The sequence below is a fragment of the Dermacentor silvarum genome, chromosome 4, assembly GCF_013339745.2.
Source record: "Dermacentor silvarum isolate Dsil-2018 chromosome 4, BIME_Dsil_1.4, whole genome shotgun sequence".
NCBI lineage: Eukaryota > Metazoa > Arthropoda > Arachnida > Ixodida > Ixodidae > Dermacentor > Dermacentor silvarum.
Window position 1 is genome coordinate 174,613,517 of NC_051157.2, and position 22,524 is coordinate 174,636,040.

General features: G+C 50.6%; 15 non-coding genes across 15 annotated transcripts; all 15 read left to right on the forward strand.

Moving 5' to 3' along the window:
• Positions 1–3,859: 3,859 nt before the first annotated feature.
• Positions 3,860–3,930, forward strand: Trnag-gcc (transfer RNA glycine (anticodon GCC)). Its single transcript has one exon. It is a non-coding gene; the product is annotated as a tRNA-Gly (tRNA).
• A 70-nt stretch (positions 3,931–4,000) lies between these two features.
• On the forward strand, positions 4,001–4,072 carry Trnag-gcc (transfer RNA glycine (anticodon GCC)). The gene has a single exon. It is a non-coding gene; the product is annotated as a tRNA-Gly (tRNA).
• Positions 4,073–4,142: 70 nt separating this feature from the next.
• On the forward strand, positions 4,143–4,213 carry Trnag-gcc (transfer RNA glycine (anticodon GCC)). Its single transcript has one exon. It is a non-coding gene; the product is annotated as a tRNA-Gly (tRNA).
• Positions 4,214–4,281: 68 nt separating this feature from the next.
• On the forward strand, positions 4,282–4,352 carry Trnag-gcc (transfer RNA glycine (anticodon GCC)). Its single transcript has one exon. It is a non-coding gene; the product is annotated as a tRNA-Gly (tRNA).
• Positions 4,353–4,422: 70 nt separating this feature from the next.
• On the forward strand, positions 4,423–4,492 carry Trnag-gcc (transfer RNA glycine (anticodon GCC)). The gene has a single exon. It is a non-coding gene; the product is annotated as a tRNA-Gly (tRNA).
• A 5,036-nt stretch (positions 4,493–9,528) lies between these two features.
• Trnag-gcc (transfer RNA glycine (anticodon GCC)) lies at positions 9,529–9,599 on the forward strand. The gene has a single exon. It is a non-coding gene; the product is annotated as a tRNA-Gly (tRNA).
• Positions 9,600–9,669: 70 nt separating this feature from the next.
• Positions 9,670–9,740, forward strand: Trnag-gcc (transfer RNA glycine (anticodon GCC)). Its single transcript has one exon. It is a non-coding gene; the product is annotated as a tRNA-Gly (tRNA).
• Positions 9,741–9,810: 70 nt separating this feature from the next.
• On the forward strand, positions 9,811–9,881 carry Trnag-gcc (transfer RNA glycine (anticodon GCC)). The gene has a single exon. It is a non-coding gene; the product is annotated as a tRNA-Gly (tRNA).
• Positions 9,882–9,951: 70 nt separating this feature from the next.
• Positions 9,952–10,022, forward strand: Trnag-gcc (transfer RNA glycine (anticodon GCC)). The gene has a single exon. It is a non-coding gene; the product is annotated as a tRNA-Gly (tRNA).
• Positions 10,023–15,056: 5,034 nt separating this feature from the next.
• Trnag-gcc (transfer RNA glycine (anticodon GCC)) lies at positions 15,057–15,127 on the forward strand. Its single transcript has one exon. It is a non-coding gene; the product is annotated as a tRNA-Gly (tRNA).
• Positions 15,128–15,197: 70 nt separating this feature from the next.
• Trnag-gcc (transfer RNA glycine (anticodon GCC)) lies at positions 15,198–15,268 on the forward strand. The gene has a single exon. It is a non-coding gene; the product is annotated as a tRNA-Gly (tRNA).
• Positions 15,269–20,305: 5,037 nt separating this feature from the next.
• On the forward strand, positions 20,306–20,376 carry Trnag-gcc (transfer RNA glycine (anticodon GCC)). The gene has a single exon. It is a non-coding gene; the product is annotated as a tRNA-Gly (tRNA).
• Positions 20,377–20,446: 70 nt separating this feature from the next.
• Trnag-gcc (transfer RNA glycine (anticodon GCC)) lies at positions 20,447–20,517 on the forward strand. The gene has a single exon. It is a non-coding gene; the product is annotated as a tRNA-Gly (tRNA).
• Positions 20,518–20,587: 70 nt separating this feature from the next.
• Trnag-gcc (transfer RNA glycine (anticodon GCC)) lies at positions 20,588–20,658 on the forward strand. The gene has a single exon. It is a non-coding gene; the product is annotated as a tRNA-Gly (tRNA).
• A 70-nt stretch (positions 20,659–20,728) lies between these two features.
• Trnag-gcc (transfer RNA glycine (anticodon GCC)) lies at positions 20,729–20,799 on the forward strand. The gene has a single exon. It is a non-coding gene; the product is annotated as a tRNA-Gly (tRNA).
• The last annotated feature ends 1,725 nt before the right edge of the window (positions 20,800–22,524 follow it).

Here is a 22,524-nt window from a genome sequence, read left to right on the forward strand (position 1 = left end):
CGACATGGACCTGACTTACGCACGCTAAAGGCGCAGGAAAACGGTTGCGTGACGAGGTTGATGACCACAGCCGAGACACCGACGGTGGATACCGAAGGACCGACACTGAAAACACGCAGTCCGACGGTCAGACGCTGAAGGTCAAGCCCAATGTGCCGCCAGACAGACGGCCGTCACATGCGCCGCCTCCCCTTAGCGGAGGTAGTGCCCCGGAAAGAACTTTCCGCACCCGATCTTTGATCGGGAGTGATTCTACGAGGACGTCGTTTTGCAGTGTCGCCTTCAAAGAGCAACACCAAGCATCAGTGTTACAACAGCCGCTATGTTTCCTCGAACCGTGTGAGTAGGGGCCCACCTAATTGCAGCTAACACAATGGCAAACGAATTAACATCACACTCGCGCTTCGTTTGGCGACATTAACGTCAGAGGGCTGTCAGCGGCGAAGACAATGTCAGATTAGCCGCTGCTATTAGAAAAGACATGGATTTGATGGCAGTCCAAGAAACAAAAATTGAATCAGAGGAAAAAAAACGGATCGAATGGTTGAAATTTTCAGAACGAAGTACAACGTTTGCGTTGCCACGCGAATGGTACTTTGGTGGCTGCCTTCTTTTATTAGAAACAGTATTGGGATTACAGAGCAGCAAGTTACTTCATGTGAGGGGCGTTTGCTTATTTTGTGATTTTTCTTTTTCTGGAATGCTTTGGCGGGCGGGTGTGTATATGCTCCGAAATAAGGCTGCGGTGAACGTGAAGAATTTTTGTTTTTACCTGAGATCTTTTCTTGGTGTGTGACAGGCACGTTTCTAGTGTTTGGCGACTTTAATTGTGTGTGCCGGCCGATAGATAGATCGAAAAAAGCTGCTCAGTCAAGATAAAAGCGCAACTGTTCTGCATGAAATTTTGTGTGAAGTAGATCTGGAGGATGTTGGAAGTGTTCTTGGTTCTGACAGTGATGTGCAATATACGCATTTCAAGGAGACTGCCATTCGAGGTTAGACGCATTTATGTGCCTTTTCATTTAGTTCCGTTCCACTCTAGCTACAGTGTCGAATGCATCAGTTTCAGTGACCATTGCTTGGTAATGGTTACGATAGGTACAAAAGCAAAGAGAAAAAATTAATTGGCACTTATGGAAACTTAATGACAATCTTTGCAGGATGAATTGTTTCTACAAAGAAAAAAGAGAAATTAGAAAATGTTCTCCTTGAAATGCGGAAAAGTTGTAGAAGCTTGGGGAACTGTTAAATGCGCAAATAATTGCTTAGAGAGCGCATGCGTGTTGCGGCACAAACAAAGCAAGAGGAACAGCAAATGCAGTGCATGTTAGCATACCTGTTGACATGGAAAGAGGCGCGGCTGGCACATTTATAAACGATCAAAGAACTTAAGCGAAACTTGAAGTCGTCGACGAGGAAAGATCGCGGCGCCGTTTGAGAGCACGCGCGGAACGAGTATGGTTGGGTGAAAACGCCCACCAGCGAGCGCTCATGACGAGAGGAGACACGCGTTGAGCAAGGAGATAAAGAAATAGTTATCAAGGTCAGCTTACATAACGACAGGAAATGATAGAACGTGCTTTTGTGGACCACTATAGTACGCTGCTAAGCAGAGAGCAAGCGATATCTCGGCGTTTAAAAGTGATTATTTGCCTCTGATGCCGAGAATTGATGGTGAACTTAAGGAAGCTCTTGAAAGGCCTATTTCTGTAGCAAGAAATTGAAAGAGGCTATCGATGACCTTCAGTGCAAGAAAATCGCCTGGACCAGATGGTCTTGGGGCAGCGATATATAAAATTTTCAAGGTTGAAGTAGCACAGGCTCTGTATCGCGTCATAACGAAGTGTTATGAACAAAAATGGACGCCTCCTTCCTTCCGACAGACACATGTGGTACTTATACCTAAAGTTACTGACCCCATAAAGCTTCAATCAGTAGAGGCCTACCGACCAATAAGTTTAGCTAACATTGATTATAAAGTATTCATGAAGGTGCTCGCCCAACGTCTTCAGAGTGTAGTGAAATCCCTAGTAGGTACACATCAGACATGCGGTATAAAAGGTAGGACTATTTTCACAAATATACACACAGCAGCGAAGCATACTTGAATGCTGCGATTTGATGCAAGATCGTGTAGCTATGCTACAACTGGATTTAGCCAAAGCTTTTGACAGGGTGTCGCACGAGATCCTGTTTCTGCTTCTTGAATACAGTGAATGTCGGAACAGTCATTTTGGATGGGTGAAAATGGTTATAATGGTTGTATAACAAACCTAATTATCAACAACAGACTCAGCAGACGAATTCCAGTACTGTCTAGCATAAAACAAGGGTGTCCGATCTCTGCCTTGCTTTTCGCTCTTTATTAGAACCTTTCTGTCTAAAGATACTTCATAGCCATAGTATTCGCGGATACACGTTTTTTGGCAGAGAAATAAAAGTGTTAGCCTACGCTGACGACATAGCAGTGTTCTGTCGCGATAAGCAAAGCATTGCAGAAGTAGTGAAGGAAGCCCAATCTTTTTGTAGTGTTTCTGGTAGTGCCATAAGTTGGCCAAAGTGTCTAGGTTTTTGGCATAGGGAACTGGCAAGATACGCCAGAATTGTTTTGCAGAATGCAGTGGAGTGTGTTACCCTGGCACTTATCTTGGGGTTCCACTCGGCAACTACCGAGAGCCAGTAGAATACTGGACGAATGAGAGGGACAGAATGAAAGAACAAACTAACAAATGGGGAGGCCACAACTTTCGATGTTTGCAAGAGCCAAAGTGTGTAATATGTTTTTAGTAGCTAAAGTGTTTTACGTCTTGCAGGTGCTATGCATGAGCCGATCTTCAGTTCAAAAAAATACACAGAGTGTTTGCGGAATTTATTTGGGGTTCAGTATGGGAACGCATGAGCAGATTTAATTTGTTCACTCTTTGCGCAACGGCGGACTCAGTTTAACTCATTTGTTTTTCAAGCAACTTGTGTCGAGATTTGTTTTCTTTCGTGACCAAAGTGATGGGTTTCTGCGCACGGTGATCCAAGTGAGATTACGTGACGCTTTGCCCGATTTGTATGTATCGTCGCACGCAGTCAAACCGATGGCACTAAAAGGCTATCTGCGTGAAGTTATCACGGCGATTCGTCTTCTAAATGCGAGATTTTCTAGGGAGTACTTGTTTGAAGTGTCACGAAAAAAATTATATAAGGATCTTGTTGACGTTTTTGTACCTATGCCAGTGTATCGTTCTATGTACAACTTAGGGCCTGAACGTGATGTTCTCAAAAGAGTAAGGAATATGCCTGTAAGAGCTAACACAAAATCCTTCTTTTTCAAGCTCCACACTGACACACTGCCGGTTAAGCCATGGCTAAGGAGCAAGGGTTTGTTTGTCCCATGGTCTGTCAATTGCCTTATATGCAATAAGGAAGAAACAATTGAACATATTTTTCTTGACTGCCACGATGCCCGCTTTCTTTGGGACATTCTGCAGCGAACTTTAAAAAAAGGAGCTCCCGATTAGTGCTTTTGGAATAAGGTTCTTGCCATGCGCAGAACCTGACGGCGTGCCGGCGGACATGTTAATGTTATTGTGTATGCAAAGCGTATGGAGAACTCGAATGGCTGTACACAATGCTGATGTACATGCGAGGTCAGCCAGACACTATTTTGTTGAAAATGTTGTTTACACACGGGAAGTGTTGAAAATGCAAAGTGATCCACCGGAATGGCTTCAAGTGTTGGACAGTTTGGCTTCGTTGAAGCCATTTTAACATGACGCTACAGTCTTTAACGACTGGTCATTTTAATCTCGTATTTATTTGACATGTTGTTTTTGTGTATTTGCCAAGTCGGTAATAAAGAAAAAAAAAAGCGTCGGTGGTTCAGTGGTAGAATACTCGCCTGCCACGCGGGTGGCCCGGGTTCGATTCCCGGCCGACGCAGTTTTCTTTTTTAGCGATGCTAAGGGATGTTGCGCACGTGTCCGATCTACGTATCAAGGTCCGTCACAGGGCGTCGGTGGTTCAGTGGTAGAATACTCGCCTGCCACGCGGGTGGGCCCGGGTTCGATTCCCGGCCGACGCAGTTTTCTTTTTTAGCGATGCTAAGGGATGTTGCGCACGTGTCCGATCTACGTATCAAGGTCCGTCATAGGGCGTCGGTGGTTCAGTGGTAGAATACACGCCTGCCACGCGGGTGGCCCGGGCTCGATTCCCGGCCGACGCAGTTTCTTTTTAGCAATGCTAAGTGATGTTGCGCACCTGTCCGATCTACGTATGAAGCTCAGTCACAGGGCGTCGGTGGTTCAGTGGTAGAATACTCGCCTGCCACGCGGGTGGCCCGGGTTCGATTCCCGGCCGACGCAGTTTTCTTTTTAGCGATGCTAAGTGATGTTGCGCACACTGTCCGATCTACGTATGAAGGTCCGTCACAGGGCGTCGGTGGTTCAAGGTAGAATACTCGCCTGCCACGCGGGCGGCCCGGGTTCGATTCCCGGCCGACGCAGTTTTCTTTTTTAGCGATGCAAAGTGATGTTGCGCACCTGTCCGATCTACGTATGAAGGTCCGTCACAGGGCGTCGGTGGTTCAGTATTCTGCTTCCGGCCACCGAGCGTGACGGACGCATGATGACGGGCTCCGTAGGAGCGGCTTCAGCGGCCCAGAGCGGCCGCGGTAACAGGAGTGTCGTTGCGGACAACGAGTACCAAGTTGTTTTGCCGAGTTTGCCAACAGGGCGTTTTGTTGTGAACACAGTTTTTTTACATTGTGATATCAGGGCCCGCCATACCGGGTGGAAGATTTCCGCGATGCGCTCGCCCCGTTATCGCTCCTGCCGGAAGTGGTGGCTCTCGGGGCCTACCGTATGAGCCATGTTTGGGCCGTGACCTTCAAAGACAACGAAGCTGTGAAGAAGATCGTCAGTGTTGGTGAGCTACAGGTCAAGAAGGGCCGATGCCTCGTCATTGACCCCGCCAACCAGGATGTACGCTTAAAAGTGCATTGGCTGCTGCACACCGTTCCTGACGAGGACGTGCGTCTTGCCTTCGCGCCGTTTGGAAAGGTCACGGACGTCGCCCGCGACCGGTGGCGGGTGCATGGCGTGGCTGACAAGAACTCTACCACAAGACTGGTTACGCTGAAGTTGAAGCCGGGCGTAATGCTTGACGACCTGCCACACCAGGTGAGCGTCTCCGGGGAGTTGGCTCTTGTGGTTGTGCCGGGCAGGGCCCCTCTCTGCCTACGCTGCCGCGGGACGGGCCATATTCGTCGCGACTGCCGCATTCCGCGGTGTGGTGCCTGCCGACGCTTCGGTCACGAAGAGAGTCAGTGCGAGCGGACGTACGCTAGCGTGACCGGACCCGTGAGCAACGACGACAACTCCGCCCTACTCATGGACGAGGCGGATATGGAAGACACATCGACCACGGCTAAGGAAGCAGCTGGCGAGGTGGCAGAGTCGGAGGCACGACCTCAGAAACAGGGGCAACATGTCGATGAAGACGTCGACACTGAACAGCAAGAGCAAGTGGAGGGCACTGTAGCCATGCCGAACCGTGAGGAAGAGAGCCCACCTGACCCGGGAGCGGCCTCCACCCCCCCCCCCCCCTGAACATGAAGACATGGACACCCATACCGGGCTTGCCAACTTGCAGGCGGGGAAACGTCCGCGCGACCAGACCAATAGCCTGGCTACGACGCAGGACAGCAGCGGCGGAGACGAGCCACCGCCCAAAGCGCCAGGTATGAGGAGACCAACCTTGAAGCTGCGGCCGAACATTACGGCCGATCCACGGCAGGCGGGTAAACCGCCTCCGTAGTTCTGTACTGTGTTTTGCTTGAAGCGGGTTGGGGGGTTCGTGAGTGCAATGGCCGTCACCCTGAGCGCTATTCTCTTGATATGTGTCAGGAACAAGGGCCCCAGTTGCATGTCAGTGTTGTTTTCGAGAGGTCGGGTTGTGTTCCCATTTGTGGCACTCAACGCGGTTATCGGCGCGTCATTATCAACACTCGTCCCTGCGTAACTGTGACGGGCACCATTCTACCGTGTAGCTATGGCAGCTAATATCGAAGGAGCGCTACGTGTAGCCACGTTAAATGTACGAGGGCTCGGTGCAAGAAGGCGGCAATGTCAGCTAAGTCGCCTACTCTTAGATAATGACTTGCATCTTGTGGGAATCCAAGAAACCAAAATAGAGAGCCAAGAGCTAACCGACAGAATGGTGTCCAATTTTCGTGCGCACTTCGACGTGTGTGTTTCTCACGCTGTTGGTGGATCAGGTGGTTGCGCTATATTCATTCGAAGAAACTTTGGCATTTGTGTGAAGTCAGTGTTTTCGTGTGAAACAGGTCGCCTTTTAGTGGCTGATTTTGTTATTGCGATATGGATTTCCGAGTCATTTGTATCTACGCGCCGAATATTGAAACAGACCGGCGAATCTTCTTTGAGCGACTTGAAGCGTACGTAAACTGCCACAAGGTGGTCATACTGCTGGGGGATTTTAACTGTGTGTGCACTGCTGACGATCGCGCAAAAGGTTCACGCGTTCGCGATAAGAGTGCTGTATTGCTAAATGCGCTGGTGCACGATTACGACTTGGAAGATATCGGTAGTGTCTTCGCCAGCGGTACCCACCCGCAGTTTACGCACTTCCAGCGTGATAGCCACGCTCGGCTAGATAGATTATATGTGTCAGCCGAATTGGTGCCCTTGTGTAGTGAATATGATGTGCAACCCATTGCATATAGCGATCACTGCTTGGTAACTGCCACTTTCGGGAAAAGACAGATCAAACACACCTTTAACTGGGACCTCTGGAAATTGAACGCGCAGTTGCTGGATGACGATGCTTTCGTTGATGCCGTTGCGAAGGAACTAGAAAACCTGATTTCAGTCGAATTAGCAAGCTTCGCCATTAAATGGGAAGAATTTAAACAGAAAGTAAAAACAATGGCTATTGAAAGAAGCAGTGTCCTTCGGCATAACCTGAAACAGGCAGAAACGAACCTTCGCCAGCAACTGCAATTTTCATCTGCATGGAAAGTGTCCAGCCTGGTGTGTATGTTAACGAAATAAAGGAAGTGAAAGCCGAACTCGAAAGGATAGACTCTGAGAAATACAAAGCCGCCGTTGTGCGATCAAGGTCTGAGAAGCTGTGGGCGGGAGAAGTGCCAACAAAACGAGCTCTCTCAGACGAGAAAAGGTACGCATGTCGGAAGGAAATCCGCTAGCTAGCTAAAGGCAATGACATCACGTCCGACAAAAACGACATCAAACAAGGGATCGTCGATCACTTCAAAGCCTTCTTAGGTCAACCACGTGAACCTAAAGATGGCTACCAGACGGAATTCCTTTCACTTGATGCCAAAGCTCGATGAAGAAGTTAAGGCACGGCTAGAACATCCCATTACCCTGAGTGAGTGCGCAATAGACGAGTTGGCGCCCGGTAAAGCACCTGGGCCTGATGGCTTAGGGGCTACTTTCTATAAAACGTTTAAGTCAGCGCTGGCTCATGTCCTCCATCTAGTTATCAGCGAAGCGTATGACCGAAAAAGATTGCCCTTGTCCTTCACAACCTCGCATATTGTGCTAATCCCGAAGAGTGATGATGAAAAGAAAACGCTTGTTGCCTGGCTCATATCGCCCGATAACTCTAGCCAACGTTGACTATAAAATATTCACGAAAGTTTTAGCAAAACGACTGCAAAGTGTCATCAAAACAGTGGTAGGGCCGCACCAGACTTGTGGCATTAAGGGGCGCAGTATTACAACAAATGTACACGTGGCCGAAGTGTGCTAGAGTGTTGCGATGCGATTGGCGATTACGTCGCGATGATGCAGATCGATTTGGCAAAAGCCTTCGACCTCGTCTCGCACAAGGCTCTACTATACATACTTGAACACACGAATGTTGGCAGTGTGATAACGGAAGGTGTCACGATGGCGTACAAGAACTGCTCAACGCGAATTATTGTTAATGGGGAGCTCACCGATAGCTTTCGTGTGCTCTCGTCGGTGCGTCAAGGATGCCCGCTTTCGCCCCTTCTGTTTGCTGCTTATCTCGAGCCACTCTGCTTGGCCATTAAAAACAACGAACGCATAACAGGCTATCGACTACAGGCAGCACATGTTAAAATATTGGCGTATGCAGACGACATCGCGATTTTCTGCACTGATAAAGCGAGCATTATAGAGGCAACTGCTGTTGTCGAAAAGTTTTGCAATTCAACTGGAGCCCAGATAAACTGGGATAAAAGTTATGGCTTCTGGCATGGGAGTTGGGAAGACAAGCCGGAGACCTTTTCTCGAATGAATTGGTGAAGGTTACCTACACAGTACCTGGGGGTGCCTCTCGGAAGTTACCGTGAGCCCGAACAGTACTGGCTCGACCAAGTTTCGACAGCAAAGGAAAAGGCTGACGGTTGGAGAGGCAAGCAATTGTCAATGTTTTCTAGAGCCACTGTTTGCAACCTTTTTTTTAGTTTCCAAGATATGGTATGTTATGAATGTGTTGTGTGCTGCGCGGGTAAGCGTACAAAAAATTCACCGCATTTTCGCCACTTTCATTTGGGCCTCTACCTGGGAGAGGACGAGTCGAACAAATTTGTTTTTCCCGGTCAAGAAAGGTGGGCTTGGTCTGGTTCACTTGTTTTTGCGACAAATTGTGTCACGCTTTGTGTTTCTGCGGGATCAAAATGATCCCTTTCTTCGAACACTAATTCAAGTACGGCTGAGTAGACTTCTTCCAGGATTTGTTGTTTTGTCGGCTCAGAACATGCCGGGAACCGTGACTGGGTACCTGCGTGAAGTGGTGCTGGCGCATAGGATGTTGAATGTGCGTTTTTCGCTGCAGTATCTGTCCATCGTTACAAAAAAACAATTGTACAGAGATCTTGTGGACACGATGCTACCTGTACCTTTGTACCGTTCGCCACACCGTGGAGGCCCCGGACAGGACGTTCTAAAAAGAGTCAAGAAAATGCCAGTAAGGCCATCAACTAAGTCTTTCTTTTTCAAATTACATACAAACACACTTCCCGTTAAGACCTGGCTTAATAGCAAGAGTATTTTCATCCCCTGGACAACGGACTGCTTTTTATGTAAAAAACCAGAAACAATAGAACATGTTTTCCTAGATTGCTGGGACCCGATCTTTCACTGGGACGTTCTGCAGAGAACGCTGAAGAAGCAGTTACCCCTGGACCCGTATGGAATACGCTTCTTGCCAATAGATACCTCAGAGGAAGTACCGTATGACCTCATTATGGTCCTGGGCCTCCATGCGATGTGGAAAACTCGCATGCAATTTGAACATGCAGACATCGTTGTGAAACCGGTGCGAGAACACTTCATTGAGAGTGTTGTTTACGTGAGAGACGCATACAAAGTACTGCCTGATCCACCACAATGGATGTCTGTATTGGATGAACTGGTGTCACTGAAAAGATTTTAGTGCTGTGTTGGCCAAAGTGTGGCTGGCACGTTTTATCATTTGTAACATTTGATTTTGTACGTCGACGACGGCAATAAAGAAAAAAAAAAGGCGTCGGTGGTTCAGTGGTAGAATACTCGCCTGCCACGCGGGTGGCCCGGGTTCGATTCCCGGCCGACGCAGTTTTCTTTTTTAGCGATGCTAAGGGATGTTGCGCACGTGTCCGATCTACGTATCAAGGTCCGTCATAGGGCGTCGGTGGTTCAGTGGTAGAATACACGCCTGCCACGCGGGTGGCCCGGGCTCGATTCCCGGCCGACGCAGTTTTCTTTTTTAGCAATGCTAAGTGATGTTGCGCACCTGTCCGATCTACGTATGAAGGTCAGTCACAGGGCGTCGGTGGTTCAGTGGTAGAATACTCGCCTGCCACGCGGGTGGCCCGGGTTCGATTCCCGGCCGACGCAGTTTTCTTTTTTAGCGATGCCAAGTGATGTTGCGCACCTGTCCGATCTACGTATGAAGGTCCGTCACAGGGCGTCGGTGGTTCAGTGGTAGAATACTCGCCTGCCACGCGGGCGGCCCGGGTTCGATTCCCGGCCGACGCAGTTTTCTTTTTTAGCGATGCAAAGTGATGTTGCGCACCTGTCCGATCTACGTATGAAGGTCCGTCACAGGGCGTCGGTGGTTCAGTATTCTGCTTCCGGCCACCGAGCGTGACGGACGCATGATGACGGGCTCCGTAGGAGCGGCTTCAGCGGCCCAGAGCGGCCGCGGTAACAGGAGTGTCGTTGCGGACAACGAGTACCAAGTTGTTTTGCCGAGTTTGCCAACAGGGCGTTTTGTTGTGAACACAGTTTTTTTACATTGTGATATCAGGGCCCGCCCATACCGGGTGGAAGATTTCCGCGATGCGCTCGCCCCGTTATCGCTCCTGCCGGAAGTGGTGGCTCTCGGGGCCTACCGTATGAGCCATGTTTGGGCCGTGACCTTCAAAGACAACGAAGCTGTGAAGAAGATCGTCAGTGTTGGTGAGCTACAGGTCAAGAAGGGCCGATGCCTCGTCATTGACCCCGCCAACCAGGATGTACGCTTAAAAGTGCATTGGCTGCTGCACACCGTTCCTGACGAGGACGTGCGTCTTGCCTTCGCGCCGTTTGGAAAGGTCACGGACGTCGCCCGCGACCGGTGGCGGGTGCATGGCGTGGCTGACAAGAACTCTACCACAAGACTGGTTACGCTGAAGTTGAAGCCGGGCGTAATGCTTGACGACCTGCCACACCAGGTGAGCGTCTCCGGGGAGTTGGCTCTTGTGGTTGTGCCGGGCAGGGCCCCTCTCTGCCTACGCTGCCGCGGGACGGGCCATATTCGTCGCGACTGCCGCATTCCGCGGTGTGGTGCCTGCCGACGCTTCGGTCACGAAGAGAGTCAGTGCGAGCGGACGTACGCTAGCGTGACCGGACCCGTGAGCAACGACGACAACTCCGCCCTACTCATGGACGAGGCGGATATGGAAGACACATCGACCACGGCTAAGGAAGCAGCTGGCGAGGTGGCAGAGTCGGAGGCACGACCTCAGAAACAGGGGCAACATGTCGATGAAGACGTCGACACTGAACAGCAAGAGCAAGTGGAGGGCACTGTAGCCATGCCGAACCGTGAGGAAGAGAGCCCACCTGACCCGGGAGCGGCCTCCACCCCCCCCTGAACATGAAGACATGGACACCCATACCGGGCTTGCCAACTTGCAGGCGGGGAAACGTCCGCGCGACCAGACCAATAGCCTGGCTACGACGCAGGACAGCAGCGGCGGAGACGAGCCACCGCCCAAAGCGCCAGGTATGAGGAGACCAACCTTGAAGCTGCGGCCGAACATTACGGCCGATCCACGGCAGGCGGGTAAACCGCCTCCGTAGTTCTGTACTGTGTTTTGCTTGAGGCGGGTTGGGGGGTTCGTGAGTGCAATGGCCGTCACCCTGAGCGCTATTCTCTTGGATATGTGTCAGGAACGAGGGCCCGAGTTGCATGTCAGTGTTGTTTTCGAGAGGTCGGGTTGTGTTCCCATTTGTGGCACTCAACGCGGTTATCGGCGCGTCATTATCAACACTCGTCCCTGCGTAACTGTGACGGGCACCATTCTACCGTGTAGCTATGGCAGCTAATATCGAAGGAGCGCTACGTGTAGCCACGTTAAATGTACGAGGGCTCGGTGCAAGAAGGCGGCAATGTCAGCTAAGTCGCCTACTCTTAGATAATGACTTGCATCTTGTGGGAATCCAAGAAACCAAAATAGAGAGCCAAGAGCTAACCGACAGAATGGTGTCCAATTTTCGTGCGCACTTCGACGTGTGTGTTTCTCACGCTGTTGGTGGATCAGGTGGTTGCGCTATATTCATTCGAAGAAACTTTGGCATTTGTGTGAAGTCAGTGTTTTCGTGTGAAACAGGTCGCCTTTTAGTGGCTGATTTTTGTTATTGCGATATGGATTTCCGAGTCATTTGTATCTACGCGCCGAATATTGAAACAGACCGGCGAATCTTCTTTGAGCGACTTGAAGCGTACGTAAACTGCCACAAGGTGGTCATACTGCTGGGGGATTTTAACTGTGTGTGCACTGCTGACGATCGCGCAAAAGTTTCACGCGTTCGCGATAAGAGTGCTGTATTGCTAAATGCGCTGGTGCACGATTACGACTTGGAAGATATCGGTAGTGTCTTCGCCAGCGGTACCCACCCGCAGTTTACGCACTTCCAGCGTGATAGCCACGCTCGGCTAGATAGATTATATGTGTCAGCCGAATTGGTGCCCTTGTGTAGTGAATATGATGTGCAACCCATTGCATATAGCGATCACTGCTTGGTAACTGCCACTTTCGGGAAAAGACAGATCAAACACACCTTTAACTGGGACCTCTGGAAATTGAACGCGCAGTTGCTGGATGACGATGCTTTCGTTGATGCCGTTGCGAAGGAACTAGAAAACCTGATTTCAGTCGAATTAGCAAGCTTCGCCATTAAATGGGAAGAATTTAAACAGAAAGTAAAAACAATGGCTATTGAAAGAAGCAGTGTCCTTCGGCATAACCTGAAACAGGCAGAAACGAACCTTCGCCAGCAACTGCAATTTTTCATCTGCATGGAAAGTGTCCAGCCTGGTGTGTATGTTAACGAAATAAAGGAAGTGAAAGCCGAACTCGAAAGGATAGACTCTGAGAAATACAAAGCCGCCGTTGTGCGATCAAGGTCTGAGAAGCTGTGGGCGGGAGAAGTGCCAACAAAACGAGCTCTCTCAGACGAGAAAAGGTACGCATGTCGGAAGGAAATCCGCTAGCTAGCTAAAGGCAATGACATCACGTCCGACAAAAACGACATCAAACAAGGGATCGTCGATCACTTCAAAGCCTTCTTAGGTCAACCACGTGAACCTAAAGATGGCTACCAGACGGAATTCCTTTCACTGATGCCAAAGCTCGATGAAGAAGTTAAGGCACGGCTAGAACATCCCATTACCCTGAGTGAGTGCGCAATAGACGAGTTGGCGCCCGGTAAAGCACCTGGGCCTGATGGCTTAGGGGCTACTTTCTATAAAACGTTTAAGTCAGCGCTGGCTCATGTCCTCCATCTAGTTATCAGCGAAGCGTATGACCGAAAAAGATTGCCCTTGTCCTTCACAACCTCGCATATTGTGCTAATCCCGAAGAGTGATGATGAAAAGAAACGCTTGTTGCCTGGCTCATATCGCCCGATAACTCTAGCCAACGTTGACTATAAAATATTCACGAAAGTTTTAGCAAAACGACTGCAAAGTGTCATCAAAACAGTGGTAGGGCCGCACCAGACTTGTGGCATTAAGGGGCGCAGTATTACAACAAATGTACACGTGGCTCGAAGTGTGCTAGAGTGTTGCGATGCGATTGGCGATTACGTCGCGATGATGCAGATCGATTTGGCAAAAGCCTTCGACCTCGTCTCGCACAAGGCTCTACTATACATACTTGAACACACGAATGTTGGCAGTGTGATAACGGAAGGTGTCACGATGGCGTACAAGAACTGCTCAACGCGAATTATTGTTAATGGGGAGCTCACCGATAGCTTTCGTGTGCTCTCGTCGGTGCGTCAAGGATGCCCGCTTTCGCCCCTTCTGTTTGCTGCTTATCTCGAGCCACTCTGCTTGGCCATTAAAAACAACGAACGCATAACAGGCTATCGACTACAGGCAGCACACTGTTAAAATATTGGCGTATGCAGACGACATCGCGATTTTCTGCACTGATAAAGCGAGCATTATAGAGGCAACTGCTGTTGTCGAAAAGTTTTGCAATTCAACTGGAGCCCAGATAAACTGGGATAAAAGTTATGGCTTCTGGCATGGGAGTTGGGAAGACAAGCCGGAGACCTTTTCTCGAATGAATTGGTCAAGGTTACCTACACAGTACCTGGGGGTGCCTCTCGGAAGTTACCGTGAGCCCGAACAGTACTGGCTCGACCAAGTTTCGACAGCAAAGGAAAAGGCTGACGGTTGGAGAGGCAAGCAATTGTCAATGTTTTCTAGAGCCACTGTTTGCAACCTTTTTTTAGTTTCCAAGATATGGTATGTTATGAATGTGTTGTGTGCTGCGCGGGTAAGCGTACAAAAAATTCACCGCATTTTCGCCACTTTCATTTGGGCCTCTACCTGGGAGAGGACGAGTCGAACAAATTTGTTTTTCCCGGTCAAGAAAGGTGGGCTTGGTCTGGTTCACTTGTTTTTGCGACAAATTGTGTCACGCTTTGTGTTTCTGCGGGATCAAAATGATCCCTTTCTTCGAACACTAATTCAAGTACGGCTGAGTAGACTTCTTCCAGGATTTGTTGTTTCGTCGGCTCAGAACATGCCGGGAACCGTGACTGGGTACCTGCGTGAAGTGGTGCTGGCGCATAGGATGTTGAATGTGCGTTTTTCGCTGCAGTATCTGTCCATCGTTACAAAAAAACAATTGTACAGAGATCTTGTGGACACGATGCTACCTGTACCTTTGTACCGTTCGCCACACCGTGGAGGCCCCGGACAGGACGTTCTAAAAAGAGTCAAGAAAATGCCAGTAAGGCCATCAACTAAGTCTTTCTTTTTCAAATTACATACAAACACACTTCCCGTTAAGACCTGGCTTCATAGCAAGGAGTATTTTCATCCCCTGGACAACGGACTGCTTTTTATGTAAAAAACCAGAAACAATAGAACATGTTTTCCTAGATTGCTGGGACCCGATCTTTCACTGGGACGTTCTGCAGAGAACGCTGAAGAAGCAGTTACCCCTGGACCCGTATGGAATACGCTTCTTGCCAATAGATACCTCAGAGGAAGTACCGTATGACCTCATTATGGTCCTGGGCCTCCATGCGATGTGGAAAACTCGCATGCAATTTGAACATGCAGACATCGTTGTGAAACCGGTGCGAGAACACTTCATTGAGAGTGTTGTTTACGTGAGAGACGCATACAAAGTACTGCCTGATCCACCACAATGGATGTCTGTATTGGATGAACTGGTGTCACTGAAAAGATTTTAGTGCTGTGTTGGCCAAAGTGTGGCTGGCACGTTTTATCATTTGTAACATTTGATTTTGTACGTCGACGACGGCAATAAAGAAAAAAAAAAGGCGTCGGTGGTTCAGTGGTAGAATACTCGCCTGCCACGCGGGTGGCCCGGGTTCGATTCCCGGCCGACGCAGTTTTCTTTTTTAGCGATGCCAAGTGATGTTGCGCACCTGTCCGATCTACGTATGAAGGTCCGTCACAGGGCGTCGGTGGTTCAGTGGTAGAATACTCGCCTGCCACGCGGGCGGCCCGGGTTCGATTCCCGGCCGACGCAGTTTTCTTTTTTAGCGATGCAAAGTGATGTTGCGCACCTGTCCGATCTACGTATGAAGGTCCGTCACAGGGCGTCGGTGGTTCAGTATTCTGCTTCCGGCCACCGAGCGTGACGGACGCATGATGACGGGCTCCGTAGGAGCGGCTTCAGCGGCCCAGAGCGGCCGCGGTAACAGGAGTGTCGTTGCGGACAACGAGTACCAAGTTGTTTTGCCGAGTTTGCCAACAGGGCGTTTTGTTGTGAACACAGTTTTTTTACATTGTGATATCAGGGCCCGCCCATACCGGGTGGAAGATTTCCGCGATGCGCTCGCCCCGTTATCGCTCCTGCCGGAAGTGGTGGCTCTCGGGGCCTACCGTATGAGCCATGTTTGGGCCGTGACCTTCAAAGACAACGAAGCTGTGAAGAAGATCGTCAGTGTTGGTGAGCTACAGGTCAAGAAGGGCCGATGCCTCGTCATTGACCCCGCCAACCAGGATGTACGCTTAAAAGTGCATTGGCTGCTGCACACCGTTCCTGACGAGGACGTGCGTCTTGCCTTCGCGCCGTTTGGAAAGGTCACGGACGTCGCCCGCGACCGGTGGCGGGTGCATGGCGTGGCTGACAAGAACTCTACCACAAGACTGGTTACGCTGAAGTTGAAGCCGGGCGTAATGCTTGACGACCTGCCACACCAGGTGAGCGTCTCCGGGAGCTGGCTCTTGTGGTTGTGCCGGGCAGGGCCCCTCTCTGCCTACGCTGCCGCGGGACGGGCCATATTCGTCGCGACTGCCGCATTCCGCGGTGTGGTGCCTGCCGACGCTTCGGTCACGAAGAGAGTCAGTGCGAGCGGACGTACGCTAGCGTGACCGGACCCGTGAGCAACGACGACAACTCCGCCCTACTCATGGACGAGGCGGATATGGAAGACACATCGACCACGGCTAAGGAAGCAGCTGGCGAGGTGGCAGAGTCGGAGGCACGACCTCAGAAACAGGGGCAACATGTCGATGAAGACGTCGACACTGAACAGCAAGAGCAAGTGGAGGGCACTGTAGCCATGCCGAACCGTGAGGAAGAGAGCCCACCTGACCCGGGAGCGGCCTCCACCCCCCCCTGAACATGAAGACATGGACACCCATACCGGGCTTGCCAACTTGCAGGCGGGGAAACGTCCGCGCGACCAGACCAATAGCCTGGCTACGACGCAGGACAGCAGCGGCGGAGACGAGCCACCGCCCAAAGCGCCAGGTATGAGGAGACCAACCTTGAAGCTGCGGCCGAACATTACGGCCGATCCACGGCAGGCGGGTAAACCGCCTCCGTAGTTCTGTACTGTGTTTTGCTTGAGGCGGGTTGGGGGGTTCGTGAGTGCAATGGCCGTCACCCTGAGCGCTATTCTCTTGGATATGTGTCAGGAACGAGGGCCCGAGTTGCATGTCAGTGTTGTTTTCGAGAGGTCGGGTTGTGTTCCCATTTGTGGCACTCAACGCGGTTATCGGCGCGTCATTATCAACACTCGTCCCTGCGTAACTGTGACGGGCACCATTCTACCGTGTAGCTATGGCAGCTAATATCGAAGGAGCGCTACGTGTAGCCACGTTAAATGTACGAGGGCTCGGTGCAAGAAGGCGGCAATGTCAGCTAAGTCGCCTACTCTTAGATAATGACTTGCATCTTGTGGGAATCCAAGAAACCAAAATAGAGAGCCAAGAGCTAACCGACAGAATGGTGTCCAATTTTCGTGCGCACTTCGACGTGTGTGTTTCTCACGCTGTTGGTGGATCAGGTGGTTGCGCTATATTCATTCGAAGAAACTTTGGCATTTGTGTGAAGTCAGTGTTTTCGTGTGAAACAGGTCGCCTTTTAGTGGCTGATTTTTGTTATTGCGATATGGATTTCCGAGTCATTTGTATCTACGCGCCGAATATTGAAACAGACCGGCGAATCTTCTTTGAGCGACTTGAAGCGTACGTAAACTGCCACAAGGTGGTCATACTGCTGGGGGATTTTAACTGTGTGTGCACTGCTGACGATCGCGCAAAAGTTTCACGCGTTCGCGATAAGAGTGCTGTATTGCTAAATGCGCTGGTGCACGATTACGACTTGGAAGATATCGGTAGTGTCTTCGCCAGCGGTACCCACCCGCAGTTTACGCACTTCCAGCGTGATAGCCACGCTCGGCTAGATAGATTATATGTGTCAGCCGAATTGGTGCCCTTGTGTAGTGAATATGATGTGCAACCCATTGCATATAGCGATCACTGCTTGGTAACTGCCACTTTCGGGAAAAGACAGATCAAACACACCTTTAACTGGGACCTCTGGAAATTGAACGCGCAGTTGCTGGATGACGATGCTTTCGTTGATGCCGTTGCGAAGGAACTAGAAAACCTGATTTCAGTCGAATTAGCAAGCTTCGCCATTAAATGGGAAGAATTTAAACAGAAAGTAAAAACAATGGCTATTGAAAGAAGCAGTGTCCTTCGGCATAACCTGAAACAGGCAGAAACGAACCTTCGCCAGCAACTGCAATTTTTCATCTGCATGGAAAGTGTCCAGCCTGGTGTGTATGTTAACGAAATAAAGGAAGTGAAAGCCGAACTCGAAAGGATAGACTCTGAGAAATACAAAGCCGCCGTTGTGCGATCAAGGTCTGAGAAGCTGTGGGCGGGAGAAGTGCCAACAAAACGAGCTCTCTCAGACGAGAAAAGGTACGCATGTCGGAAGGAAATCCGCTAGCTAGCTAAAGGCAATGACATCACGTCCGACAAAAACGACATCAAACAAGGGATCGTCGATCACTTCAAAGCCTTCTTAGGTCAACCACGTGAACCTAAAGATGGCTACCAGACGGAATTCCTTTCATTGATGCCAAAGCTCGATGAAGAAGTTAAGGCACGGCTAGAACATCCCATTACCCTGAGTGAGATAGAGTGCGCAATAGACGAGTTGGCGCCCGGTAAAGCACCTGGGCCTGATGGCTTAGGGGCTACTTTCTATAAAACGTTTAAGTCAGCGCTGGCTCATGTCCTCCATCTAGTTATCAGCGAAGCGTATGACCGAAAAAGATTGCCCTTGTCCTTCACAACCTCGCATATTGTGCTAATCCCGAAGAGTGATGATGAAAAGAAACGCTTGTTGCCTGGCTCATATCGCCCGATAACTCTAGCCAACGTTGACTATAAAATATTCACGAAAGTTTTAGCAAAACGACTGCAAAGTGTCATCAAAACAGTGGTAGGGCCGCACCAGACTTGTGGCATTAAGGGGCGCAGTATTACAACAAATGTACACGTGGCTCGAAGTGTGCTAGAGTGTTGCGATGCGATTGGCGATTACGTCGCGATGATGCAGATCGATTTGGCAAAAGCCTTCGACCTCGTCTCGCACAAGGCTCTACTATACATACTTGAACACACGAATGTTGGCAGTGTGATAACGGAAGGTGTCACGATGGCGTACAAGAACTGCTCAACGCGAATTATTGTTAATGGGGAGCTCACCGATAGCTTTCGTGTGCTCTCGTCGGTGCGTCAAGGATGCCCGCTTTCGCCCCTTCTGTTTGCTGCTTATCTCGAGCCACTCTGCTTGGCCATTAAAAACAACGAACGCATAACAGGCTATCGACTACAGGCAGCACACGTTAAAATATTGGCGTATGCAGACGACATCGCGATTTTCTGCACTGATAAAGCGAGCATTATAGAGGCAACTGCTGTTGTCGAAAAGTTTTGCAATTCAACTGGAGCCCAGATAAACTGGGATAAAAGTTATGGCTTCTGGCATGGGAGTTGGGAAGACAAGCCGGAGACCTTTTCTCGAATGAATTGGTCAAGGTTACCTACACAGTACCTGGGGGTGCCTCTCGGAAGTTACCGTGAGCCCGAACAGTACTGGCTCGACCAAGTTTCGACAGCAAAGGAAAAGGCTGACGGTTGGAGAGGCAAGCAATTGTCAATGTTTTCTAGAGCCACTGTTTGCAACCTTTTTTTAGTTTCCAAGATATGGTATGTTATGAATGTGTTGTGTGCTGCGCGGGTAAGCGTACAAAAAATTCACCGCATTTTCGCCACTTTCATTTGGGCCTCTACCTGGGAGAGGACGAGTCGAACAAATTTGTTTTTCCCGGTCAAGAAAGGTGGGCTTGGTCTGGTTCACTTGTTTTTGCGACAAATTGTGTCACGCTTTGTGTTTCTGCGGGATCAAAATGATCCCTTTCTTCGAACACTAATTCAAGTACGGCTGAGTAGACTTCTTCCAGGATTTGTTGTTTCGTCGGCTCAGAACATGCCGGGAACCGTGACTGGGTACCTGCGTGAAGTGGTGCTGGCGCATAGGATGTTGAATGTGCGTTTTTCGCTGCAGTATCTGTCCATCGTTACAAAAAAACAATTGTACAGAGATCTTGTGGACACGATGCTACCTGTACCTTTGTACCGTTCGCCACACCGTGGAGGCCCCGGACAGGACGTTCTAAAAAGAGTCAAGAAAATGCCAGTAAGGCCATCAACTAAGTCTTTCTTTTTCAAATTACATACAAACACACTTCCCGTTAAGACCTGGCTTAATAGCAAGAGTATTTTCATCCCCTGGACAACGGACTGCTTTTTATGTAAAAAACCAGAAACAATAGAACATGTTTTCCTAGATTGCTGGGACCCGATCTTTCACTGGGACGTTCTGCAGAGAACGCTGAAGAAGCAGTTACCCCTGGACCCGTATGGAATACGCTTCTTGCCAATAGATACCTCAGAGGAAGTACCGTATGACCTCATTATGGTCCTGGGCCTCCATGCGATGTGGAAAACTCGCATGCAATTTGAACATGCAGACATCGTTGTGAAACCGGTGCGAGAACACTTCATTGAGAGTGTTGTTTACGTGAGAGACGCATACAAAGTACTGCCTGATCCACCACAATGGATGTCTGTATTGGATGAACTGGTGTCACTGAAAAGATTTTAGTGCTGTGTTGGCCAAAGTGTGGCTGGCACGTTTTATCATTTGTAACATTTGATTTTGTACGTCGACGACGGCAATAAAGAAAAAAAAAAGGCGTCGGTGGTTCAGTGGTAGAATACTCGCCTGCCACGCGGGTGGCCCGGGTTCGATTCCCGGCCGACGCAGTTTTCTTTTTTAGCGATGCTAAGGGATGTTGCGCACGTGTCCGATCTACGTATCAAGGTCCGTCATAGGGCGTCGGTGGTTCAGTGGTAGAATACACGCCTGCCACGCGGGTGGCCCGGGCTCGATTCCCGGCCGACGCAGTTTTCTTTTTTAGCAATGCTAAGTGATGTTGCGCACCTGTCCGATCTACGTATGAAGGTCAGTCACAGGGCGTCGGTGGTTCAGTGGTAGAATACTCGCCTGCCACGCGGGTGGCCCGGGTTCGATTCCCGGCCGACGCAGTTTTCTTTTTTAGCGATGCTAAGTGATGTTGCGCACCTGTCCGATCTACGTATGAAGGTCCGTCACAGGGCGTCGGTGGTTCAGTGGTAGAATACTCGCCTGCCACGCGGGCGGCCCGGGTTCGATTCCCGGCCGACGCAGTTTTCTTTTTTAGCGATGCAAAGTGATGTTGCGCACCTGTCCGATCTACGTATGAAGGTCCGTCACAGGGCGTCGGTGGTTCAGTATTCTGCTTCCGGCCACCGAGCGTGACGGACGCATGATGACGGGCTCCGTAGGAGCGGCTTCAGCGGCCCAGAGCGGCCGCGGTAACAGGAGTGTCGTTGCGGACAACGAGTACCAAGTTGTTTTGCCGAGTTTGCCAACAGGGCGTTTTGTTGTGAACACAGTTTTTTTACATTGTGATATCAGGGCCCGCCCATACCGGGTGGAAGATTTCCGCGATGCGCTCGCCCCGTTATCGCTCCTGCCGGAAGTGGTGGCTCTCGGGGCCTACCGTATGAGCCATGTTTGGGCCGTGACCTTCAAAGACAACGAAGCTGTGAAGAAGATCGTCAGTGTTGGTGAGCTACAGGTCAAGAAGGGCCGATGCCTCGTCATTGACCCCGCCAACCAGGATGTACGCTTAAAAGTGCATTGGCTGCTGCACACCGTTCCTGACGAGGACGTGCGTCTTGCCTTCGCGCCGTTTGGAAAGGTCACGGACGTCGCCCGCGACCGGTGGCGGGTGCATGGCGTGGCTGACAAGAACTCTACCACAAGACTGGTTACGCTGAAGTTGAAGCCGGGCGTAATGCTTGACGACCTGCCACACCAGGTGAGCGTCTCCGGGGAGTTGGCTCTTGTGGTTGTGCCGGGCAGGGCCCCTCTCTGCCTACGCTGCCGCGGGACGGGCCATATTCGTCGCGACTGCCGCATTCCGCGGTGTGGTGCCTGCCGACGCTTCGGTCACGAAGAGAGTCAGTGCGAGCGGACGTACGCTAGCGTGACCGGACCCGTGAGCAACGACGACAACTCCGCCCTACTCATGGACGAGGCGGATATGGAAGACACATCGACCACGGCTAAGGAAGCAGCTGGCGAGGTGGCAGAGTCGGAGGCACGACCTCAGAAACAGGGGCAACATGTCGATGAAGACGTCGACACTGAACAGCAAGAGCAAGTGGAGGGCACTGTAGCCATGCCGAACCGTGAGGAAGAGAGCCCACCTGACCCGGGAGCGGCCTCCACCCCCCCCTGAACATGAAGACATGGACACCCATACCGGGCTTGCCAACTTGCAGGCGGGGAAACGTCCGCGCGACCAGACCAATAGCCTGGCTACGACGCAGGACAGCAGCGGCGGAGACGAGCCACCGCCCAAAGCGCCAGGTATGAGGAGACCAACCTTGAAGCTGCGGCCGAACATTACGGCCGATCCACGGCAGGCGGGTAAACCGCCTCCGTAGTTCTGTACTGTGTTTTGCTTGAGGCGGGTTGGGGGGTTCGTGAGTGCAATGGCCGTCACCCTGAGCGCTATTCTCTTGGATATGTGTCAGGAACGAGGGCCCGAGTTGCATGTCAGTGTTGTTTTCGAGAGGTCGGGTTGTGTTCCCATTTGTGGCACTCAACGCGGTTATCGGCGCGTCATTATCAACACTCGTCCCTGCGTAACTGTGACGGGCACCATTCTACCGTGTAGCTATGGCAGCTAATATCGAAGGAGCGCTACGTGTAGCCACGTTAAATGTACGAGGGCTCGGTGCAAGAAGGCGGCAATGTCAGCTAAGTCGCCTACTCTTAGATAATGACTTGCATCTTGTGGGAATCCAAGAAACCAAAATAGAGAGCCAAGAGCTAACCGACAGAATGGTGTCCAATTTTCG